The sequence below is a fragment of the Acomys russatus genome, chromosome 2, assembly GCF_903995435.1.
Source record: "Acomys russatus chromosome 2, mAcoRus1.1, whole genome shotgun sequence".
Lineage (NCBI taxonomy): Eukaryota > Metazoa > Chordata > Mammalia > Rodentia > Muridae > Acomys > Acomys russatus.
The window spans coordinates 13548667-13555949 of NC_067138.1; the positions used below are offsets into that span (position 1 = coordinate 13548667).

General features: G+C 39.4%; 1 pseudogene; it reads right to left on the reverse strand.

Moving 5' to 3' along the window:
• Nucleotides 1–2338: 2338 nt before the first annotated feature.
• Nucleotides 2339–2956, reverse strand: LOC127200314 (ubiquitin-conjugating enzyme E2 S-A-like; annotated as a pseudogene).
• Nucleotides 2957–7283: the final 4327 nt, after the last annotated feature.

A 7283-nucleotide genomic window follows, 5' to 3' on the forward strand; every position in this document is an offset into this window, starting at 1 on the left:
TTGTTCTGCTTTCTAGTTTGAGAAAGATCCATGTCATGCATCCCATGTCCTCAAATTCATTGTGTTTGTATAGTGATCTCCCTTTTATGGAGTCTCTTCTAACATTTTCTCTGCTTAATGGACACATATTCATTGTTCAAAAGATAAATAATTAGTAACCACGTGTACTGATTCCCTCTTCCTTTCACTGTCATCGGACATTAACATTTCTGTATGGAAACATTACTATTATCTCAGAGACTGAAAATAATAATTTGACATGTCTTAATTTTCTCTAACTTACAATAGTCCTTAGTAGCCTAAGAGACTGATAACCCTGTCCACTTATGGGTTTATGTCTGTATATTCCAATGATGGCAAAAGGAATAAAAGGGAGAAGAGCAGATGGAGGGTCAACAGGAGTATAAAAAATAAAAAAAATAAAAAAAAAAGACTTCTGTGTCCAGGGGGAGAAGTAAATGTGGCAGGAGGATGTGTTACAGAAAGGCCTGTGTGTTCCAGCCAGCCCTGCTAACACCTTGGATTTGTGTGAGATTAAGCACCAATGGGTAAACATAACAGTCACATTTTAACACATATTTTCAGAGTGATTTGATAATAGGGAGTGTGTAAAATTATGCAACATGTGTTATATTTATGTGTATGAAATATGACAACTTTAATTGTTCATGCCCCATTTTTCCTGTGGTGAAGATAATTCTTTAAGTTTCATATTCACTGAGTGAAATAGAAACTCCTTCAATGAAAGATGCTGTCTTGTCCACTGTACCCATTCTCCTTTTGATTTTATGGAAACAGTTTCAACTTCAACTATACAGTACAACCTATTGAAATCAGTTCTGAATTTAATCAGTTCTCTAGATTAACATTGCTAGATTTGTCTGGAACTCTCCCAGATTTGAGAAAAAAGACAGACAATGGAATGTCACTGATCTTCCTTTTTTTTTTTTTTTTTTTTTTTTTTTTTTTGCTGGGTTATCTTGTGGTACTATTAATCCTGCTCCCCCGCCCCCTTTTTTGCAATAACTGTTAACATATGGTTTTTATCAGTTTTATGTAAGAATCTGAAACCTAAAAAGGTAGTTATATACATTTCAGTTCAAAATAAGACCATTTGTGAGTTTAGCTTTCTGGCCAATACTCATGATGTTAGCCTGTCACCTTATAAAATACTCTGTAGACAATGAAATCTTTGTGACTTTCCCTGTCTTTAAACAATCAAACAGAACAAAATCTTCAAGGTGTTTTGTTTTTATTGAAAAACACTTTTATATTTTCCACCACAAATATGTACAAAAATTCCAAATATATTCAGTCTTTTTCAGGCACTATGTAAATCATAGAAAAACTCACTTAAATGGGTCATCATTTTATGTGACAGCAGAGGTGATCTTTGAAAGAGCAGCAGTGATATGGGAAACAGTCCTGTATGAATCTTTTAAGTGCCATAAGTTTTCTTAACACATGAAACATTCCTTTTTAACACTATTTTTTCTTACTTGCTTGTTAATTCAGCTGGTGATTAGACATCTAATAATTTTCTTTTTGTCTTTTAGGAAAATAGATTTATCTTTATGTAGTATACCCTAAATAGAGTTTCCTCTCCCTCTGCTGCTTCCAATACCGCCTCATATACCCTTCCATCCAGATCCACTCTCTTTCAGTCTTTCCTTAGAAAATAATCAGGCATATAAATGTATAATAATAAAATAAAACAATAAGAATAGGAAAAAACACAAATAAAAGGAAGAGAACACAAGAAAAGTCAGTAAAAAGAGACAGAGAAACACACTCATTTGTACACTAGGAATCCCATAAAAATATAAAACTGGATCCAATACATGTTAACAACAACAGCAACAATGATAAGTCTCTTTGAAGTCCTGATAGACACTATGAGACAAGGAACCTCCAAAGTTGCATTGAGTTCCTTCTCTGTTGGCCACCTACACTGAAAAGAAGTTTGTTCCCACCTCAGACATCCTTGGAAAAAACAACAGTTAAATTTAGCTAAGAACTGGAGATCGCTTCAGAGTTAGTGATGGAGGTATATGTCCACATCTCCTTTTTGCTCAAGGACCCGTGCATCCTGGTGGACTCGGCTTTAGTCTGAGTTCACATCTGTTTAGATTCCAATATGTTTAGAAGGCCTTGTTTCCTTAGTGTTTTCTTTTTTCTTTTCTTTCCTTCTTTCTCTCTTCCAACTTTTTATTTAGAAATTCAAATCCAGGTTCTGGTGCCTCCCCACTGTCTCTCCTACCCTAGCTGTAATTTAAATAACTTATATACGGAGAGGGAGGAGACAGAACACAAGGGAGGGAGGAGGGAGAAGAGCCCACTACAGTTGCCTCAGGGCCTGCTTCCTGTGGAACTTCTTGGCTGCTAGCTCTTCTTATCTCATTTACCTTCATGTTTCTTAGCCTGGGTTCATATGGAGGAGGCTGTAGTCCTTCTGGCCAGGTCTGGAGTGGCCTCAGCCATGCCACTTCTGGTGCCACCTGCACCCCCATGGATTTTTGTGAGCACTTGGGCCCAGGTAGCATACTCTTCACAGTTTTCCAAAAGGAGGGGGCCTGCCTCCTTGTTGAGTGCAGACTCTGGCTTAGGGGGGATCAGCAGGCACTTGGTGGTCAGCAGCACATGTCAGATGTCCAGTCCCTCTTGAGCACGTTGACACAGATCTCAACATTGGCACCCACATTTGGGTGGAAGATCTTAGTCAGGAAGTAGCCCTTGGGTGGGGATGCAGGGAAGTCCTTGCCCAGTAGGAGCTTCAGGCAGAACAGACTCAAGCATAAGGGGTATTCTCAGGGCCCTTGATGGTGACCTGCAGGTCTGTGAGATCCTCCTAATTGGGGAAGACTTTAATGACATCAGATGGGTCTACCGTCAGTGTTGTCACCTTACACACTAAGCAGATGATGTGGGGAGGCAGAGTCTCTTCATTGGAATTCATGACTTCTGCTGGCCCAGGGCAGGTCTCCTGGAAGGGCCTACCCACCCCCTTCCTATACTTCTTGAACCACCAGCCAGAGGCGGTAGGGGACCAACTTCTGGCTGCTTTGGCACTAGCAAGACCCTCACCACTTACCCTCTTTGTGCCTCCTCTTCTGCAGGTTCTCTAAGTTGGGGAAAGATTTGATAGACACATCCCCTTAAGGGCTGAGTGTTCCTAGGTCTCTCATTTTCTGCATATTTTCTGGCTCTGGGTTTTTGCATTTGTCCCAACTGCTTTGGAAGTAGTTCTCTGCTGATGGCTGAGCAAGGCAGTGATCAATAAATATAGCAGAGTGTCATCAGGAGTAAATTTTTTTTGCTATATTCCTCTGGTAGAACAGTCATATCTGCCTTTCTGTAGGTCACTGGGCTATCTAGTTGCAGTCTTCTGGTCTCCAAAGCAACATTAGGGATAGGTTCCATCTGTGGAAAGGGCACTAAATGAAATATGGTATCCCAGAACTTTTGTACTATCATGGCGCTAGAATACCTTACAGAGGGAACATCATTGTCCCAGCTCCCCAGTACCTTAATCAAAACTAAGCTCTGTGGTTCTATAAATTATAACTTGTTTGTCTTTCACTTAACATATAACATTCACATATAGGTGAATACATGCCATATTTTTCTCTCTGAATCTGCGCTACCTCATTAAGGATGATTATTTTTAACAGTTCCATCTATTCAACTGTGTAATTTATGATTTCATTTTTAACAGGAACTGAATTTTCCCATTGTGTAAATGTCCTTTTTGTTGATAATGTATTCATTTGTTGAGACACAACTGGGATATCTTCAATTTCAGGCTACTACGAATAGAGCAGAAAAAAACATGAGTGATCAAACATGAGTGAAGCATCCTTTGGACATATGAACCTTGAAGGAGATCCATTCCCAGATTCGCGAGGAACCTCCACACTGATTTTCATTGTAGCTGTACACATTTTCACCCTTACCAGCCATGAATTGCTGTTCCTCTTTCCCTGAATCCTCTCCAGTTTGTATTGTGCTTTATTTCATTGTTCTTTGCCATTCTGCTGGGATAAGTTTAAATTTCTTTGTTCTGTGGAATATAGCATCGTTATCCTGTACTCTATCGCTAATATCCACTTATAAGTGAGTATATACCCTGTTGGTCTTTCTGGGTCTGAGTCACCTCCCTCAGTATGATATTTTTTAGTTCCATGTATTTGTCTGCAAATTTAAGGATATCATTGTGTTTAACAGCTGAATAATATTCCATAGTGTAAATATACCATAGTTTCTTTATCCATTCTTTGGCTGAGGGATATGTAGGTTGTTTCCAATTTGGGGCTATTACAAATAAAGCTGTTATGAACATAGTTGAGGAATTGTCCTTGTGGTATTGTGGGACATCTTTTGGGTGTATGCCCAGGAATGGTATAGCTGGGTTTTGAAGTAGAGCTGTTCTCACTTTTCTGTGAAACTGCCAAATTGATTTCTAAAGGGGTTGTACAAGTTAGTACTCCCACCAGCAATGGAACAGTGTTACCCTTGTTCCATGTCCTCACCAGGTATAAGATAGGATCTCAGAGTAGTCATTTAGATTTGCATTTCTTTCCCTGATGACTAAGGATACTGAACAATGTTTTAAGTTCTTCTTGGCCATTAGAAATCTCTTTGTTGAGAATTCTAGTACAGAATAACTGTGCTAAAACCCACAGCTAAGTAACATGGAGGTCTCAATGCAGGGACAGTCCAATCTACTGAGAAAAGGAAGTAGCTTAGACACCCATGGTGGATGGAGGGAGAAGACTGGTTGGCAGAGGGGTGGGGATGGGAGCAGGTGAGATGTACTTTAACTTGATGTAAATAGATACAGATACTCACAACCAAATACTAGGGAGAGCTTGGGTATCTTGTAGAAGAGAGGAGGAACGATTGAGAAGCAAGAAAGGTCAAGTGGAGGGCAGGATGAGGAGAGAGGGAGAGAGTACTAGGAGAGATAATTGGGGTAAGGGAATGATGTCCATATTTGGGATGAACTAGAAACATAGGACAATGGAAACTCCCAGGAATCTATGAGGATGACACTAGCTAAAACTCCTAAAATTGGGAAATACGGAACCTAAAATAGTTTCTTGTAGCCAGAAAAGACTTCCAGTAGAGGGATTTGGATACCAACATAGCCACAAAACCTGAAATGTAAACTTATTCTGCCTACAAGATATGTAGGAGAACAGACGGAACAGAAACTGAGAATATGGTCAACAAATGACTGGCTCAGCAGGAGACATGTGCCATGAGAAGGACCTGAACACTGACACTATTAATAGTATTCTGCTATACTTACAGACAGGAGCCAAGCATAATTTTATATCATAGAGACGTCTCCCAGCAACTTGACATAAAATGATGCAGAGACCCATGGACAAACGCTAAGGAGAACTTGAGTAATATTGTGGAATAGGGGGAGAAAAGATTGAAGGAGCTAGAGGGGTCAAGGACACCATGAGAGGCACTACAGAATCAACTAACTCTGGCCCATTGGTTCATAGACACTGAACTGCCAATTCAGGGAACCTGTATGGGATGAAGAAAATCCCTCTGCACATGCATAACAGTTGTGCAGCTTGCTTTTCATAGGAAACTCCTAACTGCAGGAGCCAGAGCTGACTCTGACTCTGTTGCCTGCCTTTGGGTCTATTTCCTCTAACTAGACTGCTTTGTCTAGCCTCAATGGGAGAAGATGTGTTTAGTCCTACTTCAACTTGATATGCCAAGGTGGGTTAATAGCCATGGGAAGCCTCCCTTTTAGGAGAAGAAGGAGAAGAGGAGGACTATAGCAGGGCATTGAGAATAGCTGAGAGGAAAGGACTGGAAAGTTACAAATGTGAAGTAAAGTGAAAAAGATTAACTAATTAGTTAGTTAATTAATTGATCAAAAAAGAATAGACTTAACAAAAAAGAACAGAAAAGATAAAACATCAAAGTAGTCTTGATTTGAATTTGTCTGATGACTAGGGATTTTGGCCATTTCTTTACATGATTTCAATCATGTGAGTCTCCTCTTCTGAGTAGTCTATTTCTATCTGTACGCCACCTTTTAATTGAGCTAATTGTTTTCTTCATGTCTATGGAGGAATGCTAAGTGAATGTAGCAACCATCAATAAAGTGCTGTTTAGCCAATCAGCTGGGCAGAAGGACAGGAAGTGGAAGGCGAGACTTCCTGGAGGAGTGGGAAGTTTTGTTTTGTTTTGATAGTTGGTGGAGGACATTGGAAACTGGACGTGGACCGGCCCAGGGGTCATAGTGCAAGTGTTTGGAATATATGTATGTTATAAGGTTTAGAGTAGTTTGTTTAGTTTACGAGTAGATTACAATCAGTTCAGACTCTGCCTGGTGAAGTGCTGGTAGCTTTAAAGTACGTTTTAGTCTCTCTGTGTCAGTTATTTGCTTTGTAGGCAGAACAGATACAAAATACGGTAACACATATCCATTTTGAATTGTTTATATTTTGATATTAGCCTTCTGTTGGATATGTAGTTAGTGTAGATATTTTCCCACTCTGTAGCTTGCCACTTTGTTCTAATGATAGTGTCCTCGCCATGCAGAGGCTTTTAGTTTAATGAAGTTCTGTTTCTTCATTGTTGATCTTAGTGCTCATGCTAGTGCTATTCTGTTCAAAAGGTCTTTACCTGTGCCAATAACTGCAAAGTAGTCCCCACATTTTCTTGTATCACTTTGAGTGCATGAGTTATATGTTGAAGTCATGGATCCATTTGGAGTTGAACTTGGTTCAAGGTGGTGAGTATGGATCTATTTGCATTCTTCTACAAGACGTCATGCCGTCATCAAGTTTGACCATCATCATTTGGTGAAAATGCTTTTTTCCCCCCTTCTATGTATTTCTGGCTTCTTTTTCAAAGATAATGTGTGTGTTTATGACTGAATCGTAAGTTAGATATCATTGATCAATGAGTCTGGCTTTGTGCCAACATCATATTGCTTTTTTTTTTTTTTTTTTTTTTACTATATTTATGTAGTACAGTTTGGATCTCTGTGAGTTTGAAGCCTGCCTGGTCTAGAAAGCAAGTCCAGGACAACAAAGGCCAGTAAGAGCTTCAGGCAGAAGAGACATCCTGCATAAGGGGTTTTATTTGCTGTACATCATTCCTGTAATCCTAATAACAATTTTACATCAATCTCAAGCATCTCTTAAATGTTTGAGAGTTTGAGCAGGTGATACCATCTAGAAGGAATCCTCACTGAGTCTCTCTTCATATCTCTTCCCAAAATGATTTTATCATGCTAATCAATAATA